The sequence below is a fragment of the Lepidochelys kempii genome, chromosome 7 (genome assembly GCF_965140285.1).
Source record: "Lepidochelys kempii isolate rLepKem1 chromosome 7, rLepKem1.hap1, whole genome shotgun sequence".
Lineage (NCBI taxonomy): Eukaryota > Metazoa > Chordata > Testudines > Cheloniidae > Lepidochelys > Lepidochelys kempii.
Genome location: NC_136386.1, coordinates 80,784,461 through 80,809,483, shown reverse-complemented (window position 1 = coordinate 80,809,483; position 25,023 = coordinate 80,784,461). Strand labels below are relative to the sequence as shown.

The 25,023-nt window shown below is 40.1% G+C and overlaps 1 protein-coding gene across 1 annotated transcript in view; it reads left to right on the top strand.

Moving 5' to 3' along the window:
- Positions 1-25,023, top strand: part of CTNNA3 (catenin alpha 3) — a 917,365-nt gene that overhangs the window by 173,306 nt on the left and 719,036 nt on the right. The gene's annotated exons all lie outside the window — the stretch shown is intronic.

Here is a 25,023-nt window from a genome sequence, read left to right as displayed (position 1 = left end):
ACTCCATCTCCTTGGTGTATACAAGCCTGAATGTAAGGAATCTTGTATACTGGAGAAAGTCAGGTTAGTCCATCATTGCTTTCTTGATTCATTCTCTCTCTCTCTCTTTCAGGAAGTAATAGTCTGTTTATCAAGATTGTTATTGAATAGCTTTCCTTCAGTAAGGGTTAGACCATTGTGTCTTTAGGATTTTTGGAAGCTTCTTTTTCTCACTTTTGGCATTAAAAATCTGCAGCAGCAGTGAACTCAGGCACTACTTAATGACTTTCACCACTCAGTCTGAATCTTTTGTGTGAGTTTAACAAAATTTCAAAACTTTTGAGTTTCAGACACTATTCTGTGCTCAGATAATTCATCAGTGACTCTGTTTTAAATCTAGAACTTGGCATCCCATTAATCCTTAGTGAGGACAAATTGCTTTGTCTACGTCAGACAGTTTATAAAGGATGAAAAAGCTGGTGATAGTGATCAACCAGAAGATGTCACATGTCTGTCAGGGGTTTGAATAATTGCACAGAATGAGGGATATCTGCATGATACTGAAAATCATTAAAATAAATCTTTTGATGTGCATACAGCTGCAAAATGAGGACAGACACATATGTGGAATTAAGTGGCAGGCCCCAACTTTCATTAAACTTTTAACCCAAGTAAGGAGCACTACCTGCCCATCACTCACTCTCCAATACTAGGCATTTAATTGATTCCAGTGTAGGGGTTACAGGCTCCTTACCATATAACCCATAACTTGGGGTAGGCTCTCCTCAGCCTGCACACCAGAACATAGCTATCTCTGAGTCCTACCACCCTTCTAACACAAGGGGGACAGAGGGTACAACAGGATGGGGACCTCAGCCTGCCAGGTCCAGAAGGTCTGACCTAGGCCCACAAAGGCCACAAGATCTCACCGTATCATATGAGCTCAAGGCCCATCACCAAAATCCCAGGTCTTTTACCTCTGGGAACAGTTCATTTTATTCTCTTAACCGCACTGGAAACCAGCTGCATGTTAAAACACATAAACACTATGCCACTATCTCAGTTAGGTACCATGTGCATTCCTACTTAACCCACTGTGGCTTTCAGGTGCTGTGAGGAAGGCAAAAAACTCCCTCCAGGGCCCATGGGAGAAAAAATTCCTTCCTGACCCCCTAAAAAGGAAGTTGCCTAGACCTACCGCATCTGTCAGGCCAGGTTCCCATTTCTAGTTCAGGTGGGTAGGGTGGGCTGTGGGAACAGAGCTGAAAGAGGCTCCATGTGGCCCCCAGTGCTGGGCTAAATCCTGGAAGCTGGGGAATCCTGGCCAATTGGTACCAGAGACTCGGGGAGGAGCTACCTATTGTCCCAAGGTGAGTGTCTCCCCCCTTGCCACTGGGACTGTTCCCCTTTCACTGCCAGCCCATCAATTTCCCTCACCCACTGAGGGAATGGCTTCACTGACATTCCATGGCCACCAGTGCAGCAGGTGGGCTGAAAAATCCCATGTGACTTCTGTGCCTTCCCACTCTTTCTCCAAGGGTAATGATTGGTTAGTTGGATCCACTAATGCCCCTGCTGTTCTTCTGGCTTAACGCCCCAAAGATGTGTGCTGGGGTGTGCCCCTTTGAGCTGTTCTCCATAGCAAGTAAGTCCAGTGTTCCTCCTCCGTCCACTACCAGTGGTACCATTGCACTTTTTATGAAGACCCTCTTTTCCTAGGGAAGGAGGAAAAATGTAATGGGACAGGATTTGCTTTTTAGATTAGTTGATGCTGAATGTTTCCTTTAATTTACCAGTGGCAAGTATAATTTCCATGTGCTACTCTCCTCACTTACAAATAGCCTTTAAAATTGCTTTTTTTATTGTATAACACTAAATTAGTGTCATTAGGTTAATATCTTACACATCTCAAGATCTCACACAAAATATCAAAAGTATTTGCTATTTTATCTTGCAGAAATGAACACCTCCTGCTTCCTTCTTCCCTCTTCTTTTCCTTCTCTTTCTAGCTAGTTAATTCCCTTTAAGCGTGTCCATAGTGAAATGATTTTAAAGAACAAAACAAAAGCAAAAAAAGGTTGTGGAACTAACATGATATTTAGAGTCATTGCATTGTTCACGTTGCTGTTATATCACTTTCTCCTACCATTGCCTCCTTGTCTAGATTGTAAACTTTCTGGAGGGGGGATTCTCTCTCTGATGTTTGTACAGCACAATGCAGCTCTGTTCTTAGTTGGCCCTTAGGCATACCTGTAATAAAATAATAAGATTTCAACATCAGGAAAAGAATGAAGTACTGTTGTTGCTATTCTTAAGACAAAATTAATATTGCATCTGGATAGTTTGCACATGACAATTGAAAGAAAACCAAGTTTTGAACAATTTGAATACTGTCCCTTGCAAATTGCAAGCATATCCCATGTTTGTTTGACAAGAAATAGATGTTTATGTTAGAAACTGCAAGTGGTTTCTTTTTTCTGATCAGGAACACCTTTTTTCACACGGTTTAAAATTCTGCTGGTTCAACAAAACACAAAAGATTTGTTCCTCTTTCAAAAAACTGTTTATGCCTTTTAGCTTTGAAGATGAGGTCTCTGAAGGATTACAATTTTGAAAAATTTGGTTCATTTTGCAAAAGTGATATTCAAATCTTAAACTAAGAAGTAAATTGATTAGATAGTCATCCAGTGTGATTTATCATTTTAATAGTGAGGTATTATCCCATGACAAAAACTTTTGTGTTATATCAGATATATGACAGGAGCAATCCAGAAGACAAGAAAGATTATTTTCATGCCAGATAAACTTTTCCAATGCAAAAAATCTTCTCTTCTCCATCTTTTGGAAATGTTATTTAAAAGCCTGCAAATTATAAAGCATGCTGATGGCGGGGCAGCTTAGTCTGAACAAAGAATACAATTTACAGTATTTTTTTGACTTCTAGTCTCAGCAAGCAGGCAAACTACATTACTCACTCAGAAGTGTAAATAAAAAGCCCTCATACTTTGATATCATCGAGTTGGTGAATATGCTTCAAAAGGAAATTGAAGGACTTGCATAGGTGCTGGAAGTGGTGAAGCTTGGGGTGCTGCCGCAATCACTGGCTTGAAGTGGTTTCCATTATATACAGGGTTTACAGTTTGCTACATTTAAATGACTTAGACAATACATAACCCACCAATGAGAGAAATGCCAAAATAGATATTTGCTTAAAAATAAGGTTAAATACTGGAATGTAAAAGAAGGCTGTTTTTAATGTTAAGCTGATCACAATATTTGGCATATAGGGCCTGATCCAGAGACCTACCTCTATGGGAGTCTTTCCCTTAACTTCAGTGGCCTATGGATCAAACCCTTATTTAGTGTTCATGATTACTAACTGAAACTATGACCATGTGCTTTCATTGATGTGTTCAAGCCTGCAGGCTTGTGTGGAAAATGGAAGTGAAAAATACACAGAGAGGAAAGGGATAATGCTGTACTTTATTAAGCACCTGTAAAGAGAAGCTTCTGCATAATAAGAGTAATTGTGGATTTTTATATACACATGCCACATACATGGAGTTGACATTTATTTGATAAATTGCAGGGTCATGTGATAAACACATTTCATGCTCCTTTTGACCGATTCATATGTCCTCCTCCTACTAATCCCTCTGCCTGGGACTAAATCTAAAATACAGTTTGACTCATGGTTACTAATGCATATGGATTTACACATGGAAGAATATGAAAAATAGTCTGATGAACATTTTAAACACTCTAAAACTTTCCTAAAATACCTGTCTCAAAAACTGATGGACTTTAAGGTCAAAAGGGACCATTATGATTGTCTAGTCTGACCTCCTGCAGAATGCAGACCACAGAATCTCACCCACCCATTCTGTAATAAACCCCTAACCTATGCCTGAGCTATTCAAGTCCTCAAATCATGGTTAAAGACTTCAGGGTGCAGAGAATCCTCCAGCAAGTGACCCGTGCCCCACACTGCAGAGGAAGATGAAAAACCCCCAGTGCCTCTGCCAATCTGCCCTGGAGGAAAATTCCTTCCTGACCCCAAATATGGCAATGAGTTAAACCCTGAGCATGTGGGCAAGACTCACCAGCCAGACACCCAGGAAAGAATTCTCTGTAGTAACTCAGATCCCACCCCATCTAACATCCCATCATAGGGATGGGACATATTTACTGCTAATAGTCAAAGATCAATTAATTGCCAAAAGAAAAGGAGTACTTGTGGCACCTTAAAGACTAACCAATTTATTTGAGCATGAGCTTTCGTGAGCTACAGCTCACTTCATCGGATGCATACCGTGGAAACTGCAGTAGACATTATATACACACAGAGACCATAATTGGTTAGTCTCTAAGGTGCCACAAGTACTCCTTTTCTTTTTGCAAAGACAGACTAATTCAGCTGTTACTCTGAAACTTAATTGCCAAAATTAGGCTATCCCATCATACCATCCCCTCCATAAATTATCAAGCTTAGTCTTGAAGCCAGATATGTCTTTTGCCCCCACTGCTCCCCTTGGAAGGCTGTTGCAGAACTTCACTCCTTTGATGGTTAGAAACCTTCGTCTAATTTCAAGTCTAAACTTCCTGATGGCCAGTTTATATCCATGTGTTCTTGTGTCCACATTGGTACTGAGCTTAAATAATTCCTCTTCCTTCCTAGTATTTATCCCTCTGATATATGTATAGAGAGCAATCATATCTCCCCTCAGCCTTCTTTTGGTTAGCTACAACAAACCAAGCTCTTTGAGTCTCCTTTCACAAGACAGGTTTCAGAGTAACAGCCGTGTTAGTCTGTATTTGCAAAAAGAAAAGGAGTACTTGTGGCACCTTAGAGACTAACCAATTTATTTGAGCATGAGCTTTCGTGAGCTACAGCTCACTTCATCGGATGTCACAAGACAGGTTTTCCATTCCTCGGCTCATCCTAGTAGCCCTTCCCTGTACCTGTTCCAGTTTGAATTCATCCTTCTTAAACATGGGAAACCAGAACTGCAGACAGTATTCCCCATGAGGTCTCACCAGTGCCTTGTATAATGGGTCTAACACCTCCTTATCTCTACTGGAAATACCTTGCCTGATGCATCCCAAGACCGCATTAGCTTTTTTTCATGGGCATATCACATTGGCGTTTCATAGTCATCCTGTGATCAACCAATACTCTGAGGTCCTTCTCCTCCTGTGTTACTTCCAACTGATGAGTCACCATCTTATAACAAAAATTCTTGTCATTAATCCCTAAATGCATGACCTTGCAGTTTTCACTATTAAATTTCATCCTATTACTATTACTCCAGTTTACAAGGTTATCCAGATCTTCCTGTATGATATTCTGGTACTTCTCTGTATTGGCTATACCTTCTAGCTTCGTGTCATCCGCAAACCTTATTAACACACTCCCACTTTTTGTGCCAAGGTGAATAATAAAAAGATTAAATAAGACTGGTCCCAAACCCGATCCCTGAGGAACTCCACTAGTAACCTCTCTCCAGCCTGACAGTTCACCTTTAAGTATGACCCGTTGTAGTCTCCCCTTTAACTAGTTCCTTATCCACCTTTCAATTTTCATATTGATCTCCATCTTTTCCAATTTAACTAATAATTCCCCATGTGGAACTGTATCAAATGCCTTACTGAAATGGAGGTAAATTAGATCCACTGCGTTTCCTTTGTCTAAAAAATCCGTTACCTTCTGAAAGAAGGAGATCAGGTTGGTTTGGCATGATATACCTTTTGTAAAACCATATTGTATTTTGTCCCAATTACCACTGACCTCAACGTCCTTACTACTTTCTCCTTCAAAATTTTTTCCAAGACCTTGCACACTACAGATGTCAAACTAACAGGCCTGTAGTTACCTGGATCACTTTTTTCCCCTTTCTGAAAAATAGGAACTATGTTAGCAATTCTCCAGTCATACGGTATAATCCCTGAGTTTACAGATTCATTAAAAATTCTTGCTAATGGGCTTGCAATTTCATGTGCCAGTTCCTTTAATATTCTTGGATGAAGATTATCTGGGTCCCCCGATTTAGTCCCATATCTTGTAATGTGATACACAGGACTCAATCCCACAATGTATTGAGCCAAGGAGTTTTAAGTTTCAGAGTAGCAGCCGTGTTAGTTTGTATCCACAAAAAGAAAAGGAGTACTTGTGGCACCTTAGAGACTAACAAATTTATTTGAGCATCAGCTTTTGATGCTCAGATAAATTTGTTAGTCTCTAAGGTGCCACATATACTCCTTTTCTTTTTAAGGAGTTTTAAGTGACTTGTCCAGCATCTCTTATGATCTTTGTGTGAGATGCAGAAATAGAATCTAATTGTATGAGATTGCATTCAGCTGCCTTAACCACCAAACCTTCCTTTCTCTTCCTCTAATTGACTGCCTCATTCACTGTACACCTTCCAACTTCTGCAACAAAGTACAGACTCATTCATTACAGAACATTGATTCATTCCCTGAGTGCTGTCTATTCTGTGCAGTGAAAAAGGAAGGAGTCCTGTGGAAACAGTGGCCTGGTCATGGGATGGGGAGCTTGAAGAACACATGAGAGAGTTACCCTGCTCTCCATTCTGGTGCCTGATGTCATAGTTTTCCCTGGTACTGGAAACATTAGTTGCAGGAAAAGTCCTATTAAGTTCCTGCAGCCCTGGGGTGGGGCATGTTCCATCTGATCAACCTATAGGAGCTATGTGGGTGCAGTGCTGATGGAATTTTCAGAGAATACTACTACTAGCCTCTAACAGGTCTTTATGGGGCATATATAAATTGCAGTTTTCAGCAGCTTGATAACTTGGGTAAATTAGGGTGAATTTTCACGAGGATGGCAAAAGGCACATTTCCGACACTGCTAAATGTTACACCCCTGTCCAAAGTATGGAAGTGCTAGAACTTCACAATGAAATAGCTGTAAGAAATATTTAACATATTTCTCCCTTGTCTTGTTCTTGGAAATGGCTGAACTATTTTTGCTGAAATTTTAAAAATAAATTAGCCTGAAGCAGATACCTGGGAGGGAAAAATTTCAGCCTGAACAGTTAGGTTGTCAAAGTTTTATAAGCAACTGAAAACAACAATAACAGTGGAAAATGTTAGGCAACCTAACAACCTGTTAGTATACAATATTGTGGTCACACAGTGGCAAGGCCATAGTTAAGGTTGTGTCAGAATTTTCTGTTTTATAGAGGAGGCTTGAGCAAAAAAAAGCCACTAAAAGTGGCAAGCAACTAGAACTCAGATAGCATTCTGGATCTTTTCTGAGGCAGTGAGCAAATTGTAGGTAGCAAAAAAGATAATCCAGAGGTGTTTGATTCTTGCTAAGACTGTGACTAGCCCAAAGCTAATAATATCTTAATGGACTGAGACTGGGAGGAGTAAAGGGTAAAACCTTCATGGATTCAGTTGTGTCCCGGTGGCTTTACAAACTGTTAGACTGGCTTCCATGACTGAGTTAATAAAGAATCACATTTGTGTAATGGATAGCATTTTTACTGAGCACAGCTATCCTTGAGGGGTTGCCTGCCGTATCCCCTGACGTAAGATTTAGGATTATATTAAATCCAGTGAATCATAGCAGCTACTGCAATATGAGGCAGTGATGGTGACAGTCTCACTTTTTGGTGTTACAGAATGATATGGACAACTCACATAAACGCTATTTGATAATGGAATAAAGCTAAATTCTAGAGGTTGTTGGGAATTTTCATTGGAATTATTTTCTGATGTAATGTGTGTAAAAAATTACATGTTCTGTGGGAAATCTCAATTTCCCCACAACATTTTTGATTTTCAGTCAGAAAAATTGAAATGAAATATTTTGTTTTAAGTTGGCTTGACCTGAAGTGAAATTTTTCATTTCATTGAAATAACCTGAAACATTGCATTTCTTATCCATTAAACCCCAAAACACTAAACCAGAGGTGGGCAAACTTCGGCCCGCTGGCCACATCCTGCCCATGGAACTGTCCTGTCCAGCCCCTGAGCTCCTGGCCAGGGAGGCTAGCCCCCAGCCCCTTCCCCACTATCTGCCTCCCCCACAGCCACGCCAGCAGCGCGGCTTGCGCCTGCCCACCTCCCAGGCTTTCCAACAGGCCTGTCCTGCCGCTCTGAGTGGCATGGTAAGGGGGTCAGGAGAGAGGGGGCAGGAAGTCCTGGGCGGCAGTCAGGGGACAGGGGGTGGTCGGATGGGTGGAGGTTTGGGAGGGGTGCGGTCAGGAGACAGGGAGCAGGGGGGGTTGGAGAGGGGGTGGGGTCCTGGAGGGGCAGTTAGGGACAGGGGTCCCAAGAGGGTACGGTCAGGGGACAAGAAGTGGGGGTGTGTGGATGGGTCAGGGGTCCCGGGGGGCCTGTCAGGGGGCAGGGGTGTGGATAGGGGTCGGGGTGGTCAGGGGACAAGGAGCAGGGGTGTTGGATGGGTGGGGAATTCTGAGGGGGGCAGTCAGGGGGTGGGAAGTGGGAGGGGGCGGATAGAGGGCAGGGGCCAGGCTGTTTGGGGAGGCACAGCATTCCCTACCCGGCCCTCCATACCGTTTCACAACCCCGGTGTGGCTCTCGGGCCAAAACGTTTGCCCACCCCTGCACTAAACGGCATTCCCCTAGTGCATTGACCTGTGGGAGTAATAATTTGTGCCCCCATTGTCTCCTATGAGGACTACATCTCCCACAATGCAATGTGGACCCAGCTGCAAATGCAGTTTAATGTTTAACAAAACAAAATTAAACATTCTGGTATGTCAGAATGTTTCATTTTGATCAAAAATGTTGAAACTAGAGGTTTTGATTTTTCTGAATAGAAATGGGGTTTTAGAATTTCAGTTCTGCAATAAAATTGGAAAATTTCAACTTTTTGTCCAATTTCAGGCCAAAACCAAATATTGAAATATTAGCATTTCCTATGGGATGGAAATTCCAAATTTTGTTCACCTCTGCTAAGTTCCATTGACTGAGGTTTACACAAGGAAGTCATACTGAACGATTGAATGGACATCTAGCTTGAGAACCCTTACCTTCATTTATTAGAAGCTACCTCACTCATGTAAAACTAATGAAATTCCTTCACTTCTTTTGTGTATTGGTGCACAGATGTAGCCCATTCTTAATTATTGGCAACATTATAGATTTCTGCAGTCTATTGGCTCAAACTTTCATGCTGCTCGTATTATCTATGTATTCTTTAGAGCCAGAATCCTCTCAAACTTTAAGCAATGGGTAAAAATGTGTGCCTTGTGCCTGTCTCTTGTACTAATGGGTGGGGAAGAGTTTTGAGAGAAATCCAAAGTTCCAAACCTCTGCCTTCCTGTTACCTTAAATATCTCCTTTCTGTATGCATCTCTGTGTTATGCAAGTCATTTGATCAGAGTGCTTTGTTTTTCAGACATTATTAGAGCATATCCATGGTAATGCATAATAAATCAGAATTAATTAACTTTAAACATTTTTTCATTTGTTTATTAAAACAATCTTGCTATTTATGCTTTTTGGATTTCACTTGAAATGATAAAAATTAAAGAGGCTGATACATTTTAAGTGGCAATCTGCAAGATGAATAAATGTGCTTATCTAATAGGTTCTTTGCAAGGATAATATCTAATTTTTGCAGGAATGTGTAGTCTAAAAACCAAGAAATCAACTCCTTTATTTGCAGTTTTTCTTGAGAAATACTAATGCTGTAAATTATACAGCTGTTCTTCCCCTGTATGGATTTTGTAGTACTCAGAGCGATTTATAGGTCCAGAGTGCAGCTGCTCAAAGTCATTTATTCTCAGTTCTGTATTAAATCTATCATATACAAATCCATTAACATTCAGTACAGAGCTCAAGGGCTTAAGACCTTTTTTTCCCTCTGAGTTGCTATCCTGAAAATGTTCGCAAGGTTTTCAGAAAACATTTTTAAAAAGATTAAACTGATATATTAAAAAAGGGAGCCATTCTTAGTGTTTCTCTTTGGTGAATATTTGAAACCAGCTCATTTTGCAATATGGGCTGAACAGCCAAGACAAAAATCTTCTGTGAACATTAACAAATTGGGAATGCTAGTAAGTTTGTTTTGATGAATTACAATTTCAGTTTAGTTTGCTTGTGTGCCACCTTTAAGGTATGTCATCTGTGTACATATGTTCATGTTTCATAAATTTAATATCTCCTGCAACTTTTTTAGGATCATGTGTCTATCCTTGAAGGAGAGAGTGCAGCTTTGATTCAGTTTATTTAACCATACTGAAGTTTTTAATATAAAAATGGGACCTATGCTTATATGAAATATTTGGGAAGTATAAAAAATGTGTATGTCAAGTTACATACATTGTAGTTATAATAGTAATTATGATGTGACAAGAAAACCAGAGGCAAGGGGGCACAGCTATTTCTCAAATCAGGGGTGTCCCTCGGGGGGTGCGGGGCCTGGGACAAATCAGCCTCCCCGCTAGTGTCCTTGCCGTCCGCCCAGTACACCCGCCCACCTGGCCTCCGCTTGCTGCCTCCTCCCCTGCTCACTTCCCTCCCGCCTGCCTGCCCACCATTCTTCTCCTCACCGTCCGCCCGCCCACCTGCCTCCACCCACCTCTCGAATGCCTGCCTGCCGCTCACCTCCCCGTTCACCTCCTCATCCCGCTCGCCTACCCACCTTCTGCCTCACCTCCCTGCCCTCCTCCTCACCTGAATATCGGGACAAATGGCATCCCAATTGTACATCGGTTGGGATGTGGGACAAAGAGCTAAATATTGGGACAGACCCGATTTTATTGAAGCCCATGGGCCACACAAAGCATGGGGCCCATGGCAGTCACTCCAGTTTGCCCTACCCAAGGGATGGCTCTGTCTCAAATATGTATTATCTAACAGAATAGCTCTTGAAATGGCTGCCTGATAGCTATGTAGCTCTTTATCCTTGATGATTTCACATTGTTGAAGCCAAGCTATCTAAAAAACTTGAATGGATCTGTGTCCAGGACCATGAGAAACCGATAGCTGGGTGAGTCTGACCCGATTTATTATAGAAAGAAGATGCTGAGCTCTTTGTGTAGATCGGATATAACACAAAGTGTATGCAATGAAAAGAAGGATAAGATGCACCTGTGCTAAAACAAAAAGGCCGATCAGAGTGGCATCTGACAACTTGGAAATTAATGGAAACCATTGAGGATCTCTCATATCATCATGTATCGGTATTCATGACTATACATTTCAGGTGTTTCTAATGGCCTATCACCATGGGTATGAAATAGTTTTCCCATTCAGTGAGAATTTTTGAGATCTCTAAAATTTTCCTATCTTGAATTGGGACAAAAAGGTGAATCTTAAATTTTTGTGAACTGAAAATCTGGGGAAAAAAATATCAGATGAAGTGAGTTGAAATGTTTTTGTTTTGATGTTGACTTTTTTTTATTTTTTAGGCTTTTTAATTGTAAATTAATTAAAACTTCTAAATAAAGTCATTTTGACCTGAAAAACTGAATGTTTTTGTTTAGACAATGTGTAACCTGGACATTTTGACAATTTAAAAACTGTTTTCAATTTTTTCCCAACCACAAATGTGTCTAAACCAACGCTTTCTCATAAACTATTTTGGTTTTGATGAATCAGCATTTTCTGATAAGTTTTGTTGAAAAATTCCCAAACAGCTATAATCACTGATATCCAAGTGCCCACTTATATCATATTTACTGATGGTATTTTGTGCTTTTCATACCTATGACATACCTAAAAATGAAAGGCACTGTATAAAATCCAATTCTAAATATTATAGTTTTGTGTTTTTATAAGACTTTGACATACAGAATTTTCCCAATCCTACATTCCTTTCAGACCTCAAATTCCCATTTGAATCAACAGAAGTTGGTCCTACTTTATCATATCTTCCTCTCGCCTTTCTTGGCTCTGCCACAGAGTTGGAGTATAAACCTAGGTATGCTATTTAAACTGTCTGTGCCTCAGTTTCCCCATTTGTATAATCTCAGAAGTGCTATGAAGTTTTGAGATCTTTATCATAGAAATATAGGGCTGGAAGGGACCTCAAAGTCATCAAATCCAGCCCTCTGTGCTGTGGCAGGACCAGGTAAATCTACAGCAGCCCTGTCAGGTGTTTGTCCAACCTGAGTTTAAAAACTTCCAGTGATGGGGATTCCACAACCTCCCTTAGAACCTTATTCCAGATCTTAATTACCCTTATAGTTAGAAAGCTTTTTCTAATATCTGACTTTAAATCTCTCCTGCTGCAGATTAAGTCCATTACTACTTGTCTTACCTTCAGTGACCATGAAGAACAATTGATCACAGTCCTGTTTATAATAGCCCTTAATATATGTGAAAACTATTTTCTTTTCTCCAGACTAAACATGCCCAGTTTTTGTAACTTTCCTCTTTGGTTGGATTTTCTAAAGCTTGTATCATTTTTGTTGCTCTCCTCTGGACTCTCTCCAATTTGTCCACATCTTTCCTAAAGTGTGGTGCCCAGACCTGGACACACTACCCCAGTTGCGGCCTCACCAGTGCTGAATAGAGTGGGACAGTTACCTCCCATCTCTTACATACAACGCTCCTGTTAATACAGCCCATAATGATATTGGCCTTTTTCGCAGCTGCATCACTTTGTTGACTCATATTCAGTTTGTGATCCACTATAACCTCAGATCCTTTTCAGCAGTTCTACCATCAGTTATTCCCCATTTTGTAGTTTTGCATTTGATTTTTTTTCCTTCATAAGTGAAGTACTCTTCCCTGGACTTTATTGAATTTCATCTTATCTAATTCAGACCAATTCTCTAGTTTGTCAAGGTCATTTGGAATTCTAATGCTGTTATCCAAAGTGCTAGCAACCCCTCCCCTCTTGGTGTCATCTGAAAATTTTGTAAGCATACTCTCCACTCCATTATCCAAGTCATTAATGAAAATATGAATAGTATCGGACCCAGGACTGACCCCTGCAGGACCCCAATAAATATGTCCTACCAGTTTGACAGCAAACAATTGAGTACGGAGTTTCAATCAGTTGTGCACGCACCCACCTTATAGTAACTCCATCTGGACTACATTTCCCTAGTTTGCTTATGAGAATGTCATGTGGGACAGCATGAAAAGCCTTACTAATCTCAATAGATTTCACATCTATTGCTCCCCTCACCCCCATCCACGAGGCCAGTAACCCTGTCAAAGAAGGAAATTAGATTGGTTTGCCATGACAAATCCATGCTGGCTATTCCTTATAACCCTGTTACCCTCCAGGTGCTTATAAATTGTTTAATAATTTGTTTCAGTATCTTTCCAGGTATTGAAGTTAGGCTGACTGGTCTATAATTCTCTGTCTCCTCTTTGTTCCCCTTTTTAAAGATAGGTACTATGTTTGCCCATCTGCAGTCATGTGGGACTTCACCCACCCTCCATGAGTTCTTGAAGATAATTGCTAATGGTTCCTAGATTTCCTCAGCTAGTTCCTTAAGTATCCAAGGATGAATTTCATCTGGCCCTGACAACTTGAATACATCTAGTTTATCTAAATATTCCTTTGCCTGTTCTTTCCCTAATTTGGCTTTCATTCCTTCCCCTTTTTGTTAATATTAATTGAGTTGAGTATCTGTTCTTCATTAACCTTTTTAGTGAAGACTAAAGCAAAATAGCCTTTAAACGCGACAGCTTTCTATGATGCTAGCCAAGTATAGAGTGCCATTACTGTTGTTAAATTTGTTCTTAGAGATGCTTTGTTGTCCTGCGTGGCCCTTACCTTTCCCTTTGTCCATCCACTTTTTTCCCCTCTCCATTTGTTTGTTTTAATGTTTTGCTCGGTTGGCTTATTCTCTTGCATACCATACCATACCAGCTGTGCAAATAACTGATTTTTTTGATTCATTAGAAATTCATTAGAATTTCTTAATTTTTAATTTTCATTAGAAATTAAGTGTTTTGGGCTGATTCAAAGAGGAAATTTTTGAAGACTATTGGTGAATCAAAAAGTTAGAAAAATTAATTTGGGGATGAACAATATGAGTAAATATTAAATATTAAAAATAAAGTGGAAGGAAAAATTGAAACAAAGTTGTTTTGAATTAAGAAAAGTCAAAACAAAACATTTCATTTTTTGGGGGATTTTTTTAACCCCCCCTTTTTTTTAATGGAAAAAATTGGTGAAATTGACATGAATTTGCAAAATGTTTTGATCCAGCTGAATGTGCATTTCTTATCAAAATAGGGTTTTGGTTGAAAAATTTCACCAGCTCTAATGTACAGTTAATCTCCAGGTTGTCTTGATATGGAACAGAAAAATTATTCTTTACATGCCTGTATGTATGTGTTCTAAACAGTTCCTGTTCTAGCCAATTGTTCTTCTGTTTTATATTTATTTGGAAATAGCACCAGATTTCAAAAGCCTCAGACTTTGTCTTTGTATTTTTCAAGGTCCAGGGTGTTAGATCACTACTTTGTGAGGCTGCTAGTGGCAGCTATTATTTTACCCAATGTAGAAAACGCTCCTCACTCATAACTTTCAGCAGTTGAATTATGAATCATTCTAACTGACTACGAAAATGCTTTTTAATGGTTGTGGTAGTGACTCATTAAAATGTTAGAAAAAATAATACTGGTACAGCTATTTCTACAGGACGGATCTTGTTGGCTGATATGGGCTATTGCTGTGACATCAAGCACTGAAAATAAGGCCCTGTACAGGCAAAGACTTGTATACTAGGAGTAGGCCATTGACTCACAGGATGAAATTTTGGTCATATTACAGTCAATAGAAGTGTCACCATTGATTTCAATGGGACAAGATTGGATCCAGGCCCTTATTCGTGATAACACTGAATTTGGAAAATCATGATAATACTTGAGATATGCAATTTATACATTTGTCTTCAAAATGTAACAAACTGACAACAGAAGGCTACCAGTAAATCTAATCTTTTTGAAATTGTGCATACACTTACATTTTTGTATAAGCTAGCAAACAGGCTGCTTGAATTTTAGAGTTCCAATCACTTTTTAATCATTATCATGTGTCTTAAGTTTATATGTTTCTATTATACCGCATTCCTGGAGCGGTATGGGAACTTTCCAGGAGCCAAAATAATTGAAATATTTTGATGATTAAGATAAGATAAGATAAGTCAGTTTTTGAAATGGACTCAGTGAGAAAAGATATGGTGTAAATTAGAGATGAAATCTTTTGACTCAGGATCCTGATTTAGAACACTTTAAACTTTGGGATTGTTTGGATCTGTGGTCTGGTTTTGGCTTCATATAATTATGGGGGTCACTTGCAATGTTTGGATCCAAATATAGGTACACACAAGCCCAAAGTTCAGAGGAGCTTGGATGTTATTTTTATTTTGGTCCATTTCAATCAAAAATACAATCACAACAGAAGGTTAATGCAATAACTTAGAAATAGAAAACAAATCTATCCACGAGATTAAAGTCCACAGGAAATTTATTGGTAGTGTTTGGCCACTGAAGAGACTGGGTTCTTGAAGTTGCTGTAGATGCACCAAAAATAGAGCTTTCCCCCACTCCTCTGCAAAGTCCACAAGCTCCTGTCCAGTGGAACAGTTGCATTAGTTGACAATTTGATAAATCCAGCTCAGAAACAATGGCAGGCATTTCTTGTTGTGGGTTTTTTTATTCATTTCATGGATGAAATGAACTGGATTTATGGACTGAAGATGACAAAGTGGATAATCTCTGTGAGGAGATAGGGAATAGAAAGAACAGGTGGGGGAACGGGAAAATCTCAAGGGATGAGATATAGAAAGATTGTGAGGAATGGATCTCTGTTGGATATGAAGGATCTCAAAGAGATCAAGAGAATTTTTCCACAGATCAGAAGCCAAACTTCCCCTGACACCTCTAGAACTTCTGTAAATTATATTGATCTAAATCCAGAGACAGTAGTCTTTACATTTGTCCCCTCTAGGCACAGACCCACCATCACAGACACAGGAAACCTGGTTCAAATCCAGTCTTTCCAGGTTCAAATCCAGTTCAAAACCAGGTTTCCTGTGTCTGTGATGGTGGGTCTGTGCCTAGAGGGGACAAATGTAAAGACTACTGTCTCTGGATTTAGATCAATATAATTTACAGAAGTTCTAGAGGTGTCAGGGGAAGTTTGGCTTCTGATCTGTGGAAAAATTCTCTTGATCTCTTTGAGATCCTTCATATCCAACAGAGATCCATTCCTCACAATCTTTCTATATCTCATCCCTTGAGATTTTCCCGTTCCCCCACCTGTTCTTTCTATTCCCTATCTCCTCACAGAGATTATCCACTTTGTCATCTTTCTTCCCCTCCTTTAAAAATTAATTGTGTGATACAGTTCTTAAGTTTTTGTATCTTAAAATGTGCTGTTGAACATTCATTTAAGTGAATCCTTTCATTCTGGATTAACATATTAGCTGGTTGCTTCTGCTGAAGTGATACCAGTGAAACAGTTAAAGAAGTTAACATTTAAACTGCCATCATTGGAATTTCTTCCAGATTCTTCCCTCAGGAGGTGTCAGGGTGAAGTTTTCCCTCCTGCTATGGAGGCCAAACCTCCTACTTCCACCAAAGAGGCTACAAAGTGCCTTATTACAGGCCATCTTCATGGAGTCCTCAGGTCTGATCTGTACCGTCTTTGGTCCCCTGCTATTCTTCTGTGACTGACTCTGCTCTTTAAAGAGGGGCTCTCTTGGTGAAGTGGGGCTACAGGGAAGCCTCAAGCTATACACACTTTTGCAAGTATTCGCTGGGAGCTAAAGGAAGAAGGAGGGAACAGTGTGCACCGAGACCCTGTACCTGGTAAATCCCTTCTCAGCCAGCCCCGTTGTTGTTTGGTGTGCCTAGGAATACCTTCTACAAGATGCTATGAGGGGGACAGTGACATAGAGGCCTGTAAAGGACCCTCTGTATGGATCTCAGAAGGATGATTAGATCATAGAGAAATAATAAATTGTTGTAAAAGCATTAAAATAACAGTTGGTGTTAAAAACTTCCTCGTCTGGCACCTACACTGCTGGTGTTTCTGTATGAGTGTAGCCATTTGTCATTCATTTTTTCAAGGACCAATCGTATACTTCCACGTTCTGCTGTGACTGATGCAGCTTTGCTTTCCATCACTCTGTGAGGTGTACACACAAGTGTTCCCGTTTCTGTCAATCTGTTGCCATGATTGGTTGTTTTCATATTTAGTCTTACAATGGATTCTAAGATTCTAAGAAGATCTTATTATCTTCCCCTCCTTTAAAAATTAATTGTGTGATACAGTTCTTAAGTTTTTGTATCTTAAAATGTGCTGTTGAACGTTCATTTAAGTGAATCCTTTCATTCTGGATTAACATATTAGCTGGTTGCTTCTGCTGAAGTGATACCAGTGAAACAGTTAAAGAAGTTAACATTTAAACTGCCATCATTGGAATTTCTTCCAGATTCTTCCCTCAGGAGGTGTCAGGGTGAAGTTTTCCCTCCTGCTATGGAGGCCAAACCTCCTACTTCCACCAAAGAGGCTACAAAGTGCCTTATTACAGGCCATCTTCATGGAGTCCTCAGGTCTGATCTGTACCGTCTTTGGTCCCCTGCTATTCTTCTGTGACTGACTCTGCTCTTTAAAGAGGGGCTCTCTTGGTGAAGTGGGGCTACAGGGAAGCCTCAAGCTATACACACTTTTGCAAGTATTCGCTGGGAGCTAAAGGAAGAAGGAGGGAACAGTGTGCACCGAGACCCTGTACCTGGTAAATCCCTTCTCAGCCAGCCCCGTTGTTGTTTGGTGTGCCTAGGAATACCTTCTACAAGATGCTATGAGGGGGACAGTGACATAGAGGCCTGTAAAGGACCCTCTGTATGGATCTCAGAAGGATGATTAGATCATAGAGAAATAATAAATTGTTGTAAAAGCATTAAAATAACAGTTGGTGTTAAAAACTTCCTCGTCTGGCACCTACACTGCTGGTGTTTCTGTATGAGTGTAGCCATTTGTCATTCATTTTTTCAAGGACCAATCGTATACTTCCACGTTCTGCTGTGACTGATGCAGCTTTGCTTTCCATCACTCTGTGAGGTGTACACACAAGTGTTCCCGTTTCTGTCAATCTGTTGCCATGATTGGTTGTTTTCATATTTAGTCTTACAATGGATTCTAAACAGTCTTGGTCACCACACGATTATGTCAAGTTCAGACCTCTTTACTTTCAATGGTGGACATTAACTTGACAGTTCTGACATATCAATGATTAATATATGAGTGATTTCTGACAATGAAGACTGGATTCTCTTTTTTACTGAAACAAATGCTATATTTGGCTTAAAAGATAACATGGTGTTTAAATTACACATGTCAACTTGTATACAGTGTTGTAGCTGTATTGGTCCCAGGATATTAGAGAGACAAGGTGGGTGAGGTAACATCTTTCATTGGCCCAACTTCTGTTGGAGAGAGACATGGACTGAATAGAGACACTGGATTTATTTATTACAACAATTTATAACCCACGAAACCCCACTATTCTAGCTTTTTCCCCCTTTACCCCCGATGAATGGAGAGGCATTCATGGGCCATTTTACCTTGAATGGTCCCTTGAAATATGTGTTAACTACTTGTGCTAAACAATCTGCTCCACCTTGTATTTAGCTGTGACACTCTGGGTACATTTGCCAGACCTGAAGAAGAGTTCTGTGTAAACTTGCCAGCTTCTCTCTCTTATCAACAGAAGTTGGTGCAATAAAATATATTACCTACGAGTCTCTCTAGTACAGTGGTTCTCAAACTATTGTACTGGTGACTCCTTTCACATAGCAAGCCTCTGAGTGTGACCCCCCTTATAAATGAAAAACACTTGTTTATATATTTTAACACCATTATAAATGCTGGAGGCAAAGCGGGGCTTGGGGTGGAGGTTGACAGCTCGCGACACCCCATGTAATAACCTCGCGACCCCCTGAGGGGTCCCAACCCCCAGTTTGAGAACCCCTGCTCGAGTATGTAAACTTAACACTGAAAAGTCCAAATGCAGAGCTGACTACAGATTCTGAGCAACTCGTTACTAATTCCAGCCCTTCAGTGTCCCAGAAATCCAAACCGAGTTAAGATTTAAACACTGAAATGTTGACAAAAGTAGATAGGGCTAACAATATAATGTCATAAAATGCCCGGCCTTTTATAAAACTTAGAAATGTCTTACTGCAACAATGTGGAAATTTGGGCAGTAGGTTCTGCATTGATTGTGCCAAGATGTTAAAAAGGAAGCCCTGGGCAGTGCATTAATTAGGGAAGGGTAGAAAAGGTTTGGAGGCTCTAGGACCCTGGATAAGGATGCAGATCATCCTGATATCAGGAGCTGCATGTGGGTGCACATTAGTAATGAATTATTGGTGAGTCTTAAAAGCAGATAGAGTCAGTTGCAGGCAGAATATAAAAGGAGTTGGCGCCTTGTTTAATATCTCTTTTTATTTCTAAGGCTCCTAACACTTGTATTTGAGTATCATTATTTTTATTATTCATTCCTCTTGTTCTTGCCATTTTTCTCTTGAAGTTTCACACCATCTTAAAAGAGAAAATTGTATTAATTTGAATACCTAGCCTTTATACAGCACGTTTTATCAGTAGATTTGAAAGCACTTTCATCCACATTTTTCAGATGGGAACATGAGTTACAGAGAGGTGAAGTGACTTACCCAAGATCACCTATCAAGCTGGTGAACTCTAGGGTACAGATGTGGGGACCTGCATGAAAACCGCCTAAGCTTATTTTTACCAGCTTAGGTTAAAACTTCCCCAAGGTACAAACTATTTTACCTTTTGCCCTTGGACTTTATTGCTGCCACCACCAAGCGTCTAACAGATATATAACTGGGAAACAGCCCGCTTGGAAAATATCTTGTCTCCTCATTGGTCATTTTGGTCAGGTGCCAGCGAGGTTATCCTAGCTTCTTAACCCTTTACAGGTGAAAGGGTTTTTCCTCTGGCCAGGAAGGATTTTAAAGGTGTTTACCCTTCCCTTTATATTTATGACATCACCAACAAGTAATAGCAGAACTGAGACTAAAGCCCATGTCTCTTTAGTCCAAGTCCAGTGCTCTGTCTACCAGATCTCACTGCCTCACCCTTTATTCTGCTTTTCTTCCTTTTGATGAATTCATCTAGTTTTTCTGTGTATCTCAGTCTACCCCCTTCCCTCCCTCCCACATTGCTTCAGAGCTCTTTCCTTTGCTCCTGATCTTCAACCAATGACAATTTCTTCTGCAGCTGCTCAAGGTCACAATGGGTTTTTGAGTTTAAGGACCTTTCTTCTGCTGGGTGAAGCAGGGGTTTTGTGATTCCTTGTGATAAACCTGCTCCCTCTGTAACTGTGTTGGTATATGACAGTATGTCTACAGTAGGAAAAAAGGTTGTGTTTTTAACATGTTAGGTAGCATGTTAACTAGTGTGTGTTCAAATTCTAGGGTACAAAATGCAAGTTGTAGTTTTAACACATATAAGCTGGTTAACATAAACCCTCATTTCACCCTGGCTAATGTGTGTTAAAACTACACTTGCCTTTTAATACATTTTAGTTAACATAAATTAGCTGACTAAACACATTTAAAATACTTTCCCCCCTTCTCCTAGTGAAGACAAGCCTTGAGAGGGTGGCTAAGGTGTGGAATTTTGCTGCAAGCTGGCTCAGTTTGAGCACCAGTGATGTTATGCTGCTTTGATGCGTTTGCTATGGATAAAAATCCAGATGTGGCATCTACTTTCCTTTTATATCCTAATCTGATAATTGACTGAATTAAACTTCCAGAATATTTAATATTCTGCATTTTTCTATTTTAGTGGGAGATAAATTAAATGAAAACACTTGGAGGTTTGCCAAAGTAATCTTTAAGATACCTGATTACTAACTTTCAACTATGTTTATAAACTGCTTTAAGATCTGAAAAGATACAGAGAGACTTCTGTGAGCTAACTATTTCATTCCCACTTAGTCAGATGTGGGGAAAGCAGGAGCGCCCCTCCTTGTTGCTTTAAATTTTAAAATTCTAGCTTCCTGCCATACGGCACTATCGGAGAAGACAGCTAGTCTCTATGATAAAAGTGTTGGCTTCACGTCACAGGAAATGCCCTTCTGCTGTCATTCAGTGACAATGAAGTCCAGAGGCTCTCTTCTCCTGTCAAAAAAGAGAGGAAAATAATTAAGTGAGAAAATCCTGTTTGATCTCCTAAATATTTTTGCTCTTCATTTTGTAAAGGCTTCAAACAGTATTTTTAACTGTTTTTAAACCAAGGGAATCTCTCTCACTTCCTTTACCCAACCCCATGTTGCCCTGTCCGCACTAGGAGCAGGAATGTTGTGTTGCCAAGCAGGGCTCACCCAAAAACTACGATGTAAAGTTTCCTAATGCAATTCTGCTTAGCATGAGTTTAACACTGTTTCACTGACCAGTGTGGACAGGAAGGCTTTTGAAAAAACAGCCACACAGAAACAGTATTGAGAAAGTAGGGATAGGGATGGATTTTTTAAAGATGATTTAGGTACCTAAAGAGGCATGTAAGTGCTTATTGAGATTATTAAAAGTGTATCAGCAGGGGAAAACAATGGGATTTAGATGTCTAACCTGTGTCTGAAAGTCTCACTTAAGTATTTGTTTGCCTCTTTAGGTTCCTAACTACCTTTGAAGATTTGGTCCTACCTCTAGTTTCTGAATATAGTTGGGTTATTGGTTCTGTTACTGCAAACAGATCTGCTAAAATTTTGTTTGACTTCATTGGGATTCCTCATAGTAGTAAAGATTTACTTAAGTGGGTTTGTTTTCAGTATCAGGGTTATAGTCCATTTGTAAAAGCAAACAATGTCATAGCCATATCTTTGTTTGAACATTGTTTCTCGCACTTTTACAACTGCTTGTGTGGATGTGGCCTCTCTATATTGGATGGGTTTAAATGTGTGGTTGGTACTTGGGTATAATATCTGCACCTTATTCTAGAAGTCAATGAAGAACTTGGGAGAGAGGAGAGATTCTTCATAGTAGGTAGGTTAAGTCTTAAGTATGCAAAATCATCAGGAAAAACATTGTGTTCCAAAAGTAGAGCAGCAAATGTCCCCTGAAACCTGAAAAAGTTTAGGGAGTGGGATGCTGACAAGGAACAGGTAGGTTTTGTAATGGTTTGTATTTTAATTGAAAGGCTCTATCTTCCAGACTCTAAAGGTCATGTTGTAATCTGGTCTTGCCTAGTTCAGAGAGATGTGAGTATTCTGTGATTCTTTAAAGATAGCTGCAGGTGACTTTGGAATAAGCTATTAAAAATGTTGACTTTTAAAACAGTATCCAAATTCATTTGCAAATATTACTACTTTATTTATATGATGATTTTACAAGTTACACATCTCTTTCCATGTCACTAAAATCCAACCCATCAGTTTGGCCCAGTTCCCTAACTCCTTGTTCTGTTCATACTAGCATTCCATGAAGGTACTTCCCTAGGTTGTACTAAGACACGGAATGAAAGTGTCTTGATTTTGACAAGTTTCCTGTCTGCTTGTGCCAAATGCTTACTTCCATAAATGTAAGGTGTCATGGGTTACTTAACATAAGTGAACAGGATTATAGTAATAGGCCAGTTTAGGCTATATCATTGTTACCATATTTGTGCTTAATGTTATTGATGCTTAATGAGTGTGTGTGTGTGTGTGTGTGTGTGTGCATGCGTGCACGCACGCACTTGCTAACCAGCATATATTAGTCAACAAAAGAAAACCAACTATGTGCCTATGTACCATTTTGGGGGCACCTAAGACCTGTGTTTAGGTATCACTGTGATCCATAAAACTCTCGCTCGTCTGCGTCCTAACCTGTAGGTGCCTAAACTCTGTCAGCTTCTGGCCATGTGGGTGCCCAGGGACATATCTCCTTCCTGAGCATGTGCACTATTGCTCATGATAGGTGTCTTGACACCTAAGCCTCAGAGCAATTCACGTTTGGCGGCCTAAGTCATGTGTGTATGGGGTTGATTCCAGTATGTGGCCCCTGAGCATGCCTACTGAATTGAACTGCTCAGGTAAGTTCACACAAAATCATCAGAGGGAGAAGGACCTCTCTTATAACCTTTATGCTCAGTCAGGATGTGGGAGACCCCTATTTCAAGTCCCCCTCTCATCCAGGGGAGAAGGGATTTGAATGGGGATCTGCAACCTCTCAGGTGAGTGCCATGGCTACTAGGCTATGGAATATTCTGACATGGGGCTCTCTCAATCTCCTCTATTGAAGTTTTTCCACTTTAATTAAACAATGAGATACTTACATATTAATTGGGCCAGAGAAAGAGAATGATTCAATAGTCTAATGTTTAGGGCACTCACCTGAGATGTAGCAGATCCCTCTTCAGATCTTTTGTGGGGACTTGAATTGGGGTCTTCCACATTCTGGGTGAGTACCTTATCTAATACGCTAAAGGTTTAAGGAAGGTCCCACAGTTGGTTTGTTTCAGATCTTGCATGCAACTTAGGCAGCTGAGCATTGATCTTCCCCCAGTTTGTGGATCACTAGCAGAGCAAAGTGCTTTCATGTAGCCCAGACTTAGGTATCTATATCTGAGAGAGGAATAGAGTTTACAATACACTCATTCTGGTCAGTGTCTCCTATTGGCTAGCTTAGGCTTCCACTCCTAGTCTGTGGCTTTGTGGACTGTATTCGTATGCATCTGTCTCTCCCCTCTCATTGCATCAGGAGACTACGAACCTAACTCAGGCTTTGTGGATCAGTGTTTTCCTGAGATTTTCTAGGTGCCACAAAACTGAGCATTGCAATGCCCAGGTCCCTGCATGCATCCCACCTATGGAGAATGGATGTTGAGAAGAGATTTTTAGTTCAGAGAATAATTAGGATATGGAACAGGCTGATAGAGGCTATAACTGAAGATCAAATAATTTAATTGTGGAATGGATGAATATCTAGAAACTTGGAGCATTTCTGAATAAACCTGCATATAGGTTGCTGTGATAACACAGCTCATTAGAAACCCTAAAAATATCTGTACTATCCACAGAGCTTCATGTTCTTGGATGTTTAGTTTCAAAAGGTGGAGCTTCCTCAGAGAGCTGGTGTACTGCCCCTGAGTCAAATATAAGGTGCCTGCTTACTGAGTTTGACATGAAAAGTAGAGGGGCTATATGTATTTATATAACATGCCAAGTGTTGAGCTTATTGTTAAGCATGATTGCCTTTTTATGGTTTTTGATTTCACTTGTCATACCTACTTAAATCCTGGAGTCCTTACTGAGGCACAAATCTTGAATTTTGCCATGAGAAGGACTTAAGGATTTGGCTTGATACAAGGGCATGATTCAATTCACCCAAAGTGAGAAATACTTAGGAGTAGTAAAAATCCAGCTAACTGGAGTGTTGGATTGACTTAACATTGACTCCAGGCTCTCTGACCCTCTATAGCATAAATCAAGAGAATTCTGTAATGACATACAATTTTGGGCATGTGGTTATAGGGAAACATAAAATCATGAACTATTTGAACTTAGACCTTGTCTACACCACAGGGGAAATTTGATCTAAGCTATGCAATTTGAGTTATGTGAATAGCGTAACTCAAATTGACGTAGCTTAGACCTACTTACCACGGGGTCCACACTACACGATGTTGACAGGAGATGCTCTCCCGTCAACTCCCCCTACTCTTCTTGATCAGGTGGGAGAGCGATTCCACGGTTGATTTAGCAGGTCTTCGCTAGACCTGCTAAATTGAACGCCGATGCATCAATCACCTCTCATCGATCCCCCAGTAAGTGTAGACAAGCCATTAGTAACTTTATTGGATACCTACAGAGTCAGAGCCTTTGCTTTCCAATCCTTTTCATAATGATTGTTTTATTTATTTGTATATAAAAAAATTAAATAACATTCTTGGCTGCATAGTCACTAGACACCTTGCTAAGACCACAACAAGGTGCAGCGCAATGTGAGGGTGGGATTATGTTGTATGAAAGAACCCAGCTCTGTAATGTGGGATTTCATTTATACAACAGCTTATTGATGATTAAAAAGACATATTACGCAATAGTTCAATTTATCCTAAGCAAA